The sequence below is a fragment of the Bubalus kerabau genome, chromosome X (assembly GCF_029407905.1).
Source record: "Bubalus kerabau isolate K-KA32 ecotype Philippines breed swamp buffalo chromosome X, PCC_UOA_SB_1v2, whole genome shotgun sequence".
Taxonomy (NCBI): Eukaryota; Metazoa; Chordata; class Mammalia; order Artiodactyla; family Bovidae; genus Bubalus; species Bubalus kerabau.
In genome coordinates, this window is record NC_073647.1 from 73,804,456 (window position 1) to 73,819,423 (window position 14,968).

Genomic DNA, 14,968 nt, shown 5'->3' on the forward strand with positions numbered 1-14,968 from the left:
GGCTTGGAGGAAGTCTACCTTCATAATCGCTCTCCTAGTTTACAGCCAGCTCATGGCCCACTCCCAGAGGAGGCCTGATTTCCAGGGTCCCACAGGTGGGTCTAACCTCAGAGCCAACTCTACATGTCAAGCTAGGAGAGTTAGGGTTGATGATTTGTTTCCTACATTAAACAAAATCGCTCTGGTCTGTGCTTTGGCATATGTGCCCCCCACTTCCCACTTTCATCATATTAGAGAGATGCTGCCTCAAACTTGGCTCAGTATCAGAATCATCCAGGGAACATGAAAAAATTCCTGATTCCCAAGTCACACCCCAGACTGACTAAATGAGCCTCCTATGGGGAGTAGAACCTGGGCAACTGTTCTACAAAGCTGTCCTGGGAATGTACCTGCCTCTTTGCAGAGAATCATGGGGATGTTTCATTTCAAGTGGATTCACTTTTGCTTATTCCCCCAGCTTGCATGAGATCATCAACAAGTGTGTACTTTGGGCAAACACAAACTGGCAGCGAATAAGCTCATGCCTGTGGCTATGGTTTTGAATGGAAATGAGTTCCCTTTTTGATTTTTTTTTTCCCTCCTTTTGGTTCTGAGCACCTCTTGGCTAGCAAAGAATCATGTTGCTACTTTGCCATTTAACACCTTTTCTAGTCCAGACATGCAAAGGAGGAAAATATATTTGGAGGCCAATATTATAAGATGGTACCTAACTCAGCTGGGATTTTACTTAGAGGCAATCTACAACGTGTCAGTGATTAATAGTTAAGAGATAATCAGCATTCAAGTCACCCTCTGGCTGCTACTTCCTAGTAAGCAATTCAACAGGGAGCTCAACTGTCAGCAATCGTTTTAAATATTGCCTCTATCTGATTGCTGCAGCTTCCCATGGGAAAGGTTAAATGGAGCTGTACCATATAGTTTTCTGGTACAAAGGAAATAAAATTCTTCCATCATTTATCTGACACTCAAGGTAAACTAGGCCAATTTTATTGTTAGTATATCTGTGAAGGTCTCTAGCTTCTCACCAAAACCATTTTCCCCTTCCTTAAGCACAGGGGGGACTACATTTCCCAGTCTCCCTTGCAGTGAGACGTGGTCACATGACCAAGTTCTCAGTAATGGAATGTGAGGGGAAACGATGAGTGGCATCACAAGGCCTGACCTATGGAAGTCCCCTGTGTTCTCTCCCCTTCTTGCTGACTGGGATCTGGTAACTCAGGGTGGTCCAGGGGCTTCTGTTAGCCTTTGTCCTTCGATGACCACGTGGAGGAGAACTATCTTGCTGACCAAGAATATCTATCTTGGACAGTTACATGACTGAGATAATTATATTGTCTTTGAGCCATTCTCCATTTTTGGGTCTAGCCCACCCTAAAGCAGTTTACTATTGCAAAATGACAACAAACAAACAAAAAAACCCTCTAAAGTCTTTTTATCATGAGGTCTCATTTTCTTAAAAGATGTTCATGATTCCCCTTATATCCTCACATCTCCTTTTCACACAATCACACACAAAATGACAAAATCCTATACAGTCCCTTTCTACTCTTCTTGGCATTATAGCCTGTGCCAAAGCCTGGGATGAAAAGGTTCTAGAAAAAGGTACAAAAAAATAGAAGGGTAAAACAAAATATTTGAGTGCAATGGAAAAACCACTGGGAACACACAGTCTGGTGAGGGAGACAGATATATAAAAAGATAGTTATGAAACAGTACAGTAAGGGCATATAAATGGATGGAAAACAAGGCATAATGGGAACACAGAGGAAGTGCAAATCTGCTCAGCAAAGGCTTCCTGGAGGAGGCAATACCGGAATGGAGCATTAAAGGATTTGTAGAAGCTGGCTGCGTGTAGGGGAGGAGAGGGGAAGGGAGTAAACAACTAAAGTGGAGGGGATAATATGACTGAAGGCATAGAGGTGAAAATGAGCATGACTGGTACAGGGAGTCTGGGGAGGCTGCTGCTTAACTGCAAGGCTCTGGATGGCAAGAGATGAGGCTGGAGAGGTAGGCAAGGGTTACAGAAGATCAAAATGATAGTCTTCAACCATTATAAATAGTATAACTTATTTTAAGAGCAATGGGAAGCCATGAATGATAGGGGTGTGTGTGTGTGTGTGTGTGTGTATAGAACAGTAGAGTAGTTTAAACTATAGACACTTGAGCTAGATTACATTGGTTTTCTCTGTTCTTAAAAATCTTCACCTAAAGAATGGAGTTAATAACAACATCAGCAATAGAGGATTCGTGTGAGGATTAAGATCAGTTACCACACAGGAAACACTTAGAACTATGTCTAGCACATAGTAAGGGCTCATTAAATCTTGGCTGCATATATCATTATGCATGTGCCAGAATCAGGTTTAGACATTAGAAAGATACTTCTGGTTATTGAGTAGAAAATGGCTCGGGGGCAGAGGGTAGGCAAAATTAGGGGTAGGAAAATTGGAAAAATAAAACTAAATAATCAACAATGAGAAATACATTCAAATGAATACCAGTCAGTAAAAAGGTGAACATTATTATATGTCAATATGCAGAAATAAAGAAGGATATAAACATAACCCTAGGGAAAAAAGCAATGGGAAAGCCTGTTTATTAAATTGTTGGAATAGTTTTGCTCTGGCAAAATAAAATTGAAGGAGATTTTCACTTAAGGTAAAAAATATTCATCTGTATAATTTGTTTTATTGTATTTATTTAATAATTATAATGCTGGTGTATGTCATGCCTTTTGATAACTACCTGTGGTGATGCAAAGATGAATTAGATGTGTTCTCCATTCTCAAAGAGCTTGGAGATGAATGATATTTTTACTACAAATGACTTACCAACGAATGAAATGTAATGAATCAAAATAAGATTATGTCACCCTCCTCTATTTACAATTTCCTCACTGTCAATATTGCCCCCAAATACTGTTCTTAGAGATTACTATACAATTTTATATTTCCACAGTATCAATTAATCAATAAATCTTATTTATACCTCCAAAAGAAAAAACAAACTAGGGGCAGGAAGACAAGTTAGAAAGCCATTGTTAATCTTGTACAAAATGATCATGACTCAGACTAAGTTAATGGCAGTAGAAATGAAGAGATGTGCTCAGGTTCAAAATATAGTGAAGAGGTGGAATTGGCAGGATGTGGTGATGGATGAGATGTGAAATAATATACAGGCTGCTAAGGCTACTGCTAAGTCACTTCAGTTGTGTCCAACTCTGTTCGACCCCATACACGGCAGCCCACCAGGCTCCCCCGTCCCTGGGATTCTCCAGGCAAGAACACTGGAGTGGGTTGCCATTTCCTTCTCCAATGCATGAAAGTGAAAAGTGAAAGTGAAGTTGCCCAGATGTGTCCGACTCCTAGCTACCCCATGGACTGCAGCCTACCAGGCTCCCCCGTCCATGGGATTTTCCAGGCAAGAGTACCGGAGTGGGGTGCCATCGCCTTCTCCGATAATATATAGGGTGAGAGGGCAAAAGGGAGAGAGGCTTCTTTTGTGGGTGAATTGGTAGGCAGTAGTGCTAAGAGTGGGAACACTGAAGCTGGAACAAGTTTATGCATGCATTTTTATACCTGCTGAGTTAGATTTGTCTGTGGGACATCTAAATGGAGATATCCAGACTGAAGTACTGATGTTACACAAGGGTCAGCAAACTTTTTCTGTAAAGGGCCAGACAGTAAGTATTTGGAACTTTGCAGACCACATCATCCCTTTTGCAAAGACTCAACTTAGCTGGTTCAGCACAAGCCCAGCAATAGATAATATGTAAATGAATAGGTTTAGCTGTGTGGCAATAAAACTTTATTCACAAAACAGGTAGCAATTTGTAGTTTGCTATTCTATAGTACTGCCCCCTGATACTGCCATACCAGACATTTGGACCACTTCTCCATAGTCTTTATGATCTCCTAGGACTTCTTTCTCTTGTGCATCCCCAAGAACTCTGACCCAATAAATAGCTCTTTCCTAAAGCAAAAATTTGGTGTTGTTGTTTAATCGCTAAGTCATGTCTGACTCTTTTGGGACCTCATCAACTGTAGCCCGCCAGGTTCCTCTATCCGTGGGATTTCATAGACAAGAATATTGGAGTTGGTTCCCATTTCCTTCTGCAGGGGATATTCTGGATCCAGGGATTGAACCCACATCTCTTGCATTGTCAGGTGTTGTCAGGCAGATTTTTTACCACTGTGCTATCTGGAAAGGCTTCAGCAGTAAAGAATCCGCCTGCAATGCAGGAGACACAGGAGATGCAGGTTCGATCCTTGGGGTCCGGAAGATCCCCTGGAGAAGGGAATGGCAACCCACTCCAGTATTCTTGCCTGGGAAATCCCATGGACAGAGCAGCCTGGCAGGGCTAGAGTCCATAGAGTCACAAAGTCACATGACTGAAGTGACTGAGCAGGAGCAAAGCAATAATACAGATGTGAAGCTTCTTTAAAAAGTGGATATAACTGTCCACTTCACGTGGAAATAACTGTCTACTTCATATGGACATACGACAGGCTTCAACAGTACATGAACCATGAACTTCCAGATGTTCAAGCTGGATTTAGAAACAGCAGAGGAACCAGAGATCAAATTGCCAACATCCGTTGGATCATAGAAAAAGCAAGAAAGTTCCAGAAAATGCCTACTTCTGCTTTATTGACTACTCCAAAGCCTTTGACTGTGTGGATCACAACAAACTTGGGAAAATTCTTAAAGATGTGGGAATACCAGACCACCTTATCTGCCTCCTGAGAAATCTGTATGCAGGTCAAGAAGCAACAGTTAGAACCGGACATGGAACAACAGACTGGTTCCAAATTGGGAAAGGAGTATGTCACGCTGCTTATTTAACTTATATGCAGAATACATCATGTGACATGCTAGACTGGAGGAAGCACAAGCTGGAATCAAGATTGCTGGGAGAAATATTAATAACCTCAGATATGCAGATTACAACACCCTTATGGCAGAAAGTGAAGAAGACCTAAAGAGCTTTTTGATGAAAGTGAAAGAGGAGAGTGAAAAAGTTGGCTTAAAACTCAACATACAAAAAACTAAGATCATGGCATCTGGTCCCATCACTTCATGGCAAATAGATGGGGAAACAATGAAAACAGTGACAGACTTTATTTTCTTGGGCTCCAAAATCACTGCAGATGGTGACTGCAGCCATGAAATTAAAAGATGCTTGCTCCTTGGAAGAAAAGCTATGTATACCTGTGGCGGATTCATTTTGATATTTGGCAAAACTAATACAATTATGTAAAGTTAAAAAAAAAAAAAAAAGCTATGACCAAACTAGACAGCATATTAAAAAGCAGAGATGTTACTTTGCCGATAATGGTCCATCTAATCAAAGCTATGGTTTTTCCAGTAGTCATGAATGGATGTGAGAGTTGGACCATAAAGAAAGCTGAGTGCCGAAGAACTGATGCTTTTGAACAGAGGTGTTGGAGAAGACTAGTGAGAGTTCTTTGGACTACAGTCAATCCCAATCAAACCAGTCAATCCCAAAGGAAATAAGTCCTGAATATTCATTGGAAGGACTGATGCTGAAACTGAAACTCCAATACTTTGCCCACCTGATGCAAAGAACTGACTCATTGGAAAAGACCCTGATGCTGGGAAAGATTGAAGGCAGGAGGAGAAGGGGATGACAGAGGATGAGATGGTTGGATGGTACCACTGACTTGATGGACATGAGTTTGAGCAAGCTCTGGGAGTTGGTGATGGACAGGGAGGCCTGTTGTGCTGCAGTCCATGGGGTCACAAAGAGTTGGACATGACTGAGCTACTGAACTGCTTGATGACTGTCCAATCGTTATTTTCAATGCGTCTGCTCTGATTTTCACTTTGGCTGAAGATGATAATTTTAAAGTTTGACAGGTTTTTATTTTCTATTTTTGTATCTGACAAGAGTAGTATAGGGTGGTGTGGACTCTGGCAGAACAAACTACAATTAGAATGTTATAAAACAAACTTGTCTTAAGCCACCATGTAGTATCTAATCCAAACAGGTCTATGAGCTTTGAAAGCAAAGTTCTAATTCCTGCTTGTATATTGAAGTTCCAGTTTGACAGGTTATTTAATAAATCTCTAGTTGATTTTGAGAATGCCTCAGAAAGAGAGACTGCAATAAAAACCACAGTGTGTATGTGTTGTGTTTGAGTACACTGAAGGCCAAAATGTACAGAGCCTAGAGCAGTAGTTTTTAGTTTTGATGAAGTCCATTTTATATTTTCTTGTTGCTTGTGCTGTTGCAACCATATCTAAGAAAGCATCACTCAGTCCAAGACCACAAAGATTTACTTTCATGGGTCTGTCTCTGAATTTGATCACTTTAGCTCTTATACTTAGTTCTTTGATCCATTTCAAATTAAGTTTTGCATATTGTGGGAGGAAAGGGTCCAACTTCATTTATTTGCATAAAGATATTCACTTTTCTTGAGGCAGCAGATAGATGGGCCCTAGGATGAGCTGCTGGAGTCTGTCCCCTCTGGACAGATACTCCAAGACAAAGAAAAAGACCAGGCACAGAGAGGAGCTGAGTCCTGCCCAGATAAGAGATAAAGAGACCAAATATTTCCCACTCTTGGGGTCAGAGAGACCTTCCCAACTACATATACATAGAAAGGCTCCTCAGGGGGTCAAAAAGGGAGGGAGCTGCACCTCACAGTAATGTCAAGTGAAATCAACCTACCCATAGGCTTCTTCACTAAAATCCATCTTGGCTAAGAGATGACATGCACACAGAGGGGGACCCTGTGTTTGTTTATCCCTGAGATAAACAAACTGTGGACTCAGACCCAGGCAATGAAAGACGATTGGCCGAAAGAAATCCCCATATAAGTGATTCCAATTACCCCTAGAGTGCAACTCTCTGAGCCTGCCCACGTGTCTATCTGCACATACTCTTTCTCCTAATATACACTTGTTTCACTACTTTCCATCTCTTTGTGGAAATTCATTTCTACACAGCTGACAGACCAAAGCCTTGTCCCTGTGGTCTAGGGTCTAGCATTTAGCACTCTCACTGCCTCACACACCTCTAGCCAGGCAACCAAAATCCTATTTCAAGCCACTACAGGGCAAGGCCACCCGAGATCTACCCCATTTTTTGAAAAGACTACTGTTTTCCCATTAAATCATTTTGGTACCCTTGTTGAAAATCAACTAACCATAAATATAAGGATTTGTTTTAGATTCTTAATTCTATTCCATTTATTGATATTTATCCTTATGCCAGTATCCAACTGTCTTGATAACAGTAGCTTGGTAGTAAGTTTTGAAATTGAGAAGCATGAGTCTTCTAAATTCATTGTTCTTTTTCAAAATTGTTTTGATTACACTGCCTCTCCATTGCATTTCACATGAATTTTATGATCTTCTTGTCAATTTACACACAAAAAAGGAACCTGGGTTTTTAATAGGGATTGCCTTGAACCTATAGAACAATTTAGGGAGTACTCTTGCCTGGAAAATCCCATGGATGGAGGAGCCTGGTAGGCTGCAGTCCATGGAGTCGCTAAGAGTCGGACACGACTGAGAGACTTCACTTTCACTTTTCACTTTCATGCATTAGAGAAGGAAATGGCAACCCACTCCAGTGTTCTTGCCTGGAGAATCCCAGGGACGGGGGAGCCTGGTGGGCTGCCGTCTATGGGGTCACACAGAGTCAGACACGACTGAAGCGACTTAGCAGCAGCAGCAGCCATCATAACAATATTAAGTTTTCCAATTCATGAGCTTTTAATGTCTTTCCATTTGTTCAGATTTCTTTAGCTTTCTTCAACAGTGTGTCAGTGAAAACAAATATGGCTTGCCATATCAGTAAACAAAAGATGTTACAGCCATTAAACCACTATAGCCACCCCTGATGGTGAGCCCTGAGGGAATTCAGGATGGAGACAAAAGGACTCTGCTGGCTGCCAGTCCCTCAGCCACTACAGTTTCCTCCAACTGTGTACCCTGATGGGGATTCAAGATGGAAAAGAGCTGGATACTGGTCTCAGGTAGCTGAAAGTGAAAGTGAAAGTGAAGTCGCTCAGTCATGTCGGATTCTTCGAGACCCCATGGACTACAGCCCACCAGGCCCTCCATCCATGGGATTTTCCAGGCAAGAGTACTGGAGTGGCCTGCCGTAGCTGAGGTGCATATCAAAAGAATGGTTTCAGCGAGCCCAGATTCTTGCATCTTCCCATAACTTAGAAAAGTGCTCAATTCTTTAACTTGAGATATCTGGTTTTCTTTAATTAACAGTAATCTTTTGAAATTCTGACTACTTTGTTTTCATTGCAAAAGCTCCTATATATCCTGGTTCCTCCCTTATCTCTTCAGAGCAGTTTCTCAGAGCTATCTGAGAGGCTGTGGCCCTGGCTTAAGTCCTTAGAAAATCTGCCAAATAAAACATAATCTCAACTTTTAGGTTGTGTAGTTTTTTTTTTTTTTTTAGTTAACAAGTCTTTTATAGTTTTTGCTGTACAACTCTTACACTTCTTTTGCTAAACTCATTCTTTAGTATTTTATTCTTTTTGATGCTAGTATAAATGGAATTTTCCCCCTTTATTTCATTTTTGGGTTGTTCATTGCAGGTGTGTAGAAACAATTGCTTTTGTGTATTGATCTTGTATCCTGCAAACTTGTTGAACATATTCATTAGCCCTAAGAGTTTTTTTTCTTGATTCCTTATGATTTTCTATATTCAAGAACATGGCATCAGCGAATAAAATGGTTTACTTCTTCCTTCACAAACTAAATGCTTTTTATTTCTTTTATTATCTAATTGGTATGGCTAGAAACTCCAGTACAGTGATGAATACAAATGGTGAGACTGGACATCCTTGTCTTGTTCCTGATTTTAGGGGGAAAGTTTTCAGTCAGTTTTCATTAAGTGTGGTATTGTTCAGTTGCTAAGTCATGTCCAACTCTGTGACCCCATGGACTGTAGGATGCCAGGCTCTTCTGTCCTCCACTGACTCCTGGAGTTTGCTGAAATTCATGTCCATTGAGTGGATGATGGTGTAGTATTAGCTATAAGTTTTTCATACATGGCTTTCATCAGATTGAGGAAGTTCTACTACAGTTTTCTGAGCTTTTTTTTTAATGATAATAAGGTGTTGGATTTTGTTAAGTACTTTTCTGTGTCAATTCAGGTGGTCATGTTTTTTTTTCCCCTTCCTTCTAATACTGTAGTGTATTATATTGATTGATTGTTATGTTGACCCACTCTTGCATTCCAGTTATAATGGTGTATAATCCTTTTTTTTTTAATTGTTGGAATCAGATTGCTTTTTGTTAAACCTATTGTTTGCCTCAACTGTTAGCCATTATATCAGGCAGCCATGCTATTAAATAATTGCTGCTTATTTTTTTCAAAAAGTGCCCCTAGGGAAAGGTCTATTGGTCTTGAGTCAGATGACACAAAGATAAACCCCGTAAATGGAGCTTTTCTAGAGATTTGCCAGATAGGTCATATAATGACAATTCTCTGGGAATGGATATTTTTGAAGAGCTCGAAACTTAGTCCTTTTACTGTCCATTGGCTGCCAAACTGCTCCTTTTCACAGTTACTAGAATTTCAAAACTTTTGGTTTTCAAGGTTACTGTGGAGCTGGGTAGATAGGAAGAGGGCAAGCTAAACTATCACAAAACTTGCTGTTCTTACTGAGATTCAGCTGTTTTTCTTGAATAAATGCTCCTCTGTTGCAAGCCTTTGGTTAAATTCAAGAGTGGTAAAGAAGTTGAATTTGAAAAGTTTTCCAATGTCTTGTTGTTTTTTTAGAGTGGATTTTGAGAAGTCCCTAACACCACCATTCTAGAAGTGCCTTCCCTCTTGAATTTTTAAATTTTCATGGAAAGTGATGTAGTATTTGTGTGTGAGTTAGTCCAAATGATAGAGTCCTTTTCTAATTTCCTCCTTAGGGGGCTTCAAAGAAACAAGGTTTAGCAGTATAGTAACTTCTTAAAAGTCAGAAGACTGGGTGTTGCTCAAGGCCTGGGAGCATGTCTTAGTCTCCATTATGTTAACAATATTTTGTTAAGTGCCAGGTACAAGGTAAACACTGAATAAATACTTGTTGAATGAGTGATTTAGAATCTTGGTGGAACACTCTCTTCCCTAAGTCTTCTTTCCTTAGTGTATGTAGAGGGTGAAATCTGGTAGGTAAGTCAAATCTCTTAGGAGTTGCAACTAGGAACTATTCTTAACATAGTCAGATTAGCTACCATATAATGAGTTTTTCCTGGGCTTCCCAGGTTGCTCAGTGGTAAAGAATCTGCCTGCCAAGCAGGAGATGTGGGTTTGATCCCTGGGCTGGGAAGATCCCCTGGAGTGGGCATGACAACCCACTCCACTATTCCTGGCTGGAGAATCCCATGGACAGAGGAACCTGGTGCGTTACAGTCCATAGGGACACAGAGAGTTGGACTTGACTGAGCAACTACACTACCACCACCACCATCACAATGAGCTCTTATAGTACGCCAGCCGCTGTACCAGATTTTCACATGGATCATTTCACAGCAACCCTAAAGGCAGATTATCAGTATCATACTCACTTTAAGATGATGAGACTAAGCCCAAGCTCACATTCCTGCTAATAGTAGAGCCAGGACTGGAGCCCTAGCTTGGCTGACCCTAGACTAATAACTGTACTCTGTCAATCTCTGGATGGTATGATTGGACACCTGCAGAAAGCTGAATTTTCCAGTATCTTATCTATTGGCCTTGCCACAGTGATTGAAATGCCCACATCGTTTATTACTTTGGGTTGAGGCCTTGAAGTTATATTCATGTTTGTAGGAAGTGGTAATATAGAAAACAACGAACTACCTTTAACAGTTTAAAGTGAGTACTTCATATTAGTCAGTTCTCTAGCTATTAATATAAGGGGCCTACCTGCCAGCAAAGTCTAGAAATGATGGGGTGCTCTCTGAGTCTGGGCTCCTAAGTGGCATCTATGAGAGGCAGAAAGAGTCACACATAAATAAGGACATGGGGGAGACAGTGAAGTTCTCAGCTTCCTGGTTTAACCCCAGGACAAATTGTACTGGACCCATATTTTCAACCTGTCTAAATCTTTTCTTCTTAAATCTTCTAGGGACTTCACTGCAGTTTTTTTTTTTTTTTTTTTTTTTTCCCTTCTGAAATGCTTTATTTCTCCAATGCTCCCAGGAAAGGGCTCTTTGCCTCTGCAAAGAATAATCCTTGAGAGCAATATTGTCAGATTCTACTGGAAAGATCTCATTTCTCCCCCAAACATCTAGCAAAACCGCTTTGATTTCACCTCAGCAGATGAAAACTGACTTCATTCATTCAGTGAGAATTATCTCCCTAGTTCCTCACCAGTCTATTATCAGTGACTTTTATTCCTACAGCTGTCAAAACCACATGACTTTAGTGACTAATTCCCAAGCTGAACCGAGGGCAGAGCAGAATCTGACTTGCTCATAGCCAAGGGGATGCAAGGTCCACATGATTCAATTCAGGCATTTCAACAAGTAGCTCTGTACCCCACTGTGCCAGTTCTTCAATGGCGCATGTGGGGAGAGGGTCCCAACAAGAGACAGTGACAGTGATTCTGCCTGCAGGATCTCATTGAGAGGCCAAAGTCACATGAAACAAGTAATGGGACAATAAGGTTTATGTTTAGATGCCTTCACAAGCACTACAGATGGTAAAAGTGGCAGGTTCCCAGATGGCTGGCTCTCAACAGACCAGTGAAGGTTACTCCCCCTCCAAATCCAGAGAACATTTTGCCAAGTAAGGACATGAAAATACAAAAAAAAAAACACAACAAAACAAACAAACAAACAAAAAACCTATGCTTTTTTGATCTCCCATTACCATCGTTTTATAAAAATAAAGGTCAGCATCAAGTCTAGTCATTCAAATTGGATCCAATTAGTGTTAGGAAAAGCTCACTACTTTGTAATGAGGCACCTAGGGCATTTAGAGATGGGACAAATCAGCAGGCACTTAGATTCATAAGGGAAGACTGCAGAGAATAATTAAATCATGATTAAAATGATTAAACCTCACCTCCTTTTGGAAGCCTTCCCTGATTGCCTCAGCCAGAGGCAATACCTCCTTCCTGAGCTCAGACCACCTTGCTTCTTCCTTGTGGTATCTCTTGAAGCCCACTTCATGTTACAGTTATACCACTTACATGTAGAACCCTTGACTCACCCTATAAAGGGGAGGAACAATTGGGTATGTGTATGTAACATTTGGGTATGTTGTGTAACATTTCACAACAATTGGGTATGTTGTGTAACATTTCACATCTCAGGGGCTTTACAGGCATTTACTCTTATTTGTTAAGGTGATAAAATTTCCTCCCTGCCACCCTGCTAAACTTCAGACCTAAATGTTCGACTGCCCAGTGGGCATTTCAAATGCATAACCCAAACAGAACTCTTTCCCCCCGAAGTACTCCCAAACATACCCACACACACACCTGCTCACGTACGTTTCTCTTTTCATTTCATATTCTGTGTGCTTTCAAGGCATTTTTCTAATAGTAGTCATAACGGTCACAGATTAGATGTATACAGAACTTCCTATGTTTTGGATACTTTTTAAAAGCATTTTCTATGTTTTGAGTAAATCCAGGAGGTTGGTACCATATTTACACCCATTTTACAGGTTAGAAAACTGAGACTCAGAGAGGTTAAATAGTAATAACAGAAATTAACATTTCAGTGCCTGCTGTGTGTCAAAAAACTGTAGCTAGTCTTTATTTAAGAGTAAAGAGCTAGGGACAGACTTCCCTGGTTATTGATTGAGTCCCCATTCTGCAGAGGTAATGGAAAATGAGGGAAAGTCCCCTGGTAGGAGCAGAGGCTGTGGGGTGTGTGTTGAGGAGGACAGATGGGCTCTTGAGAAGTAAGCCAGGCTATGAGGCAGAGAAAAAAAGCTAGTAGCACTGAGCTTTTAGTGGCTCCATTAGGAATAGGCAGTGGTCGGACTACAAAAGTCTTTCTTAACTCCCATCATCTAGCCTGTTCCCTGCCATGGAGGCTGTCAGTAAGAAAAAATTAGATCAGGATCAAACAAGTCAGTACCATGTGGAGTTCCCTGATTGGTTATTTGCAGATGATTTTAAATTGTTGGGTGTGTACAAAAATGCAATAGGTGAGACTAGAAGGAAGGTCACCTTGACATATGCTTCACATTCAGAGGTTCAGAAGGCGGTACAGGCTTATTGTTCTCTTAAGTAATTGGCAGTGAGTTATCTTTGTGTTTCCTAAAGGAGATCAGCTGACTTCAAGCTAGGAGACTGACAGCTGCAAACACTTCTTCCTTTAGTTCAATTGGAGGAAAAGAAATCTGAAGGGTGAGAATGAGTAGCTGCCCCCACCCTCAACCCAGGGGAGAAGCTGAGGCTTGGAAAGAAAAATCCTGGCTGTGGCAGGATCTGAGATGAAAAGGCCTTTCTTGGTAGTTTGAAAAAGTCTACTAACCTTTGAGAATCTTCTTCTGCTCCCTCAGTGAATGGCTGCAATTGGAATAGGCCAAACTTTCATTGCCTCAGATGTCAGTTCTTCAGAAAATAGTCTAGTTGTGTATAAAAGTATATTTAAAAAGCCAGCAGAAATGATCTGAGACAGAACAAGTTTTGTTGGTTTGTTTTGTAGTTGTCAATCAAGATGGGCTCTGTTGAGGAGAAAAATGCTCAGAAAGGAAACTGGTGGCAATGCAAGCTTTCCCAAAGAGGGAGAAACGCTCAGAACCCCTTCCTTCTCACCATGGCAGGAGCTTGCTGAGTCGTGCTTTCATTAAACAGTTTTGCTTTTTACCACTGCAGCAGAAATTTGAGACGAAGAAATAGGTTTTGGCAAGAAGTTTAGGCCCAGATTATGGTGGGAAATAGCACCTATATTTTACATGTAGTCTTTGTCTAACACAATTTGCTATTTGCTCAGATCACTAATCCTTGGTGAATTTTTTTTTTTCTGACAAAAGATGTATGTTTACCCAAGGATTACTGAGCCATTTGGGACTTAGCTTGCTAGTTCCTGTTCCTGAGCTGGGCAACCAATAGTGATGGCAACACAGGAGCAGACACAAAATAAGTCAACTGGCAGTCATACCTCGAATTTCAAACTATCGCTCAGCTTCACTGATTTGAACTAAATCGAGAAAAGTGAACTAGATGCTGAAAACTCTGTTTTAGAACATGTATTTTAAAAATGTATCATTTTCCATTTGCAAGTATACCCAGTAGTCAGAAAGCTAAATGGGATTCCCTGGCAGATGTTATAATTCTCCTGTGTTGGAGTTAATGGTCTCTGAAAACTGCTGCTGCTGCTGCTAAGTCAGGTCAGTCGTGTCCGACTCTGTGCGACACCATAGATGGAAGCCCATCAGGCTCCCCCATCCCTGGGATTTTCCAGGCAAGAACACTGGAGTGGGTTGCCATTTCCTTCTCCAGTGAATGAAAGTGAAAAGTGAAAGTGAAGTCGCTCAGTCTTGTCCGACTCTTCGTGACCCCATGGACTGCAGCCCACCAGACTCCTCCGTCCATGGGATTTCCCAGGCAAGAGTACTGGAGTGGGTTGCCATTGCCTTCTCCAGAAAACATTCTGCTACTGCTAAGTTGCTTCAGTCGTGTCCGACTCTGTGCAACCCCATAGATGGCAGCCCACCAGGCTCCCCCGTCCCTGGGATTCTCCAGGCAAGAACACTGGAGTGGGTTGCCATTTCCTTCTCCAGTGCATGAAAGTGAAAATTGAAAGTGAACTCGCTCAGTCGTGTTCGATTCTTAACGGCCCCATGGACTGCAGCCTACCAGGCTCCTCCACCCATGGGATTTTCCAGGCAAGAGTACTGGAGTGAGGTGCCATTGCCTTCTCCTGGAAAACATTTAGTGCTGTGGAATTAAATCCAATGCAATGGCTTGTTCTAGCCATGAGATGGCAGCAGAGGGTGATGGGTGCTCACTTCCTACCTGAAAGTTCTAGAAGGGGAGCC

General features: G+C 41.3%; 1 protein-coding gene across 1 annotated transcript in view; it reads right to left on the reverse strand.

Annotated features, from left to right (window-relative positions):
• Positions 1–14,968, reverse strand: part of TRPC5 (transient receptor potential cation channel subfamily C member 5) — a 177,003-nt gene that overhangs the window by 58,431 nt on the left and 103,604 nt on the right. The gene's annotated exons all lie outside the window — the stretch shown is intronic.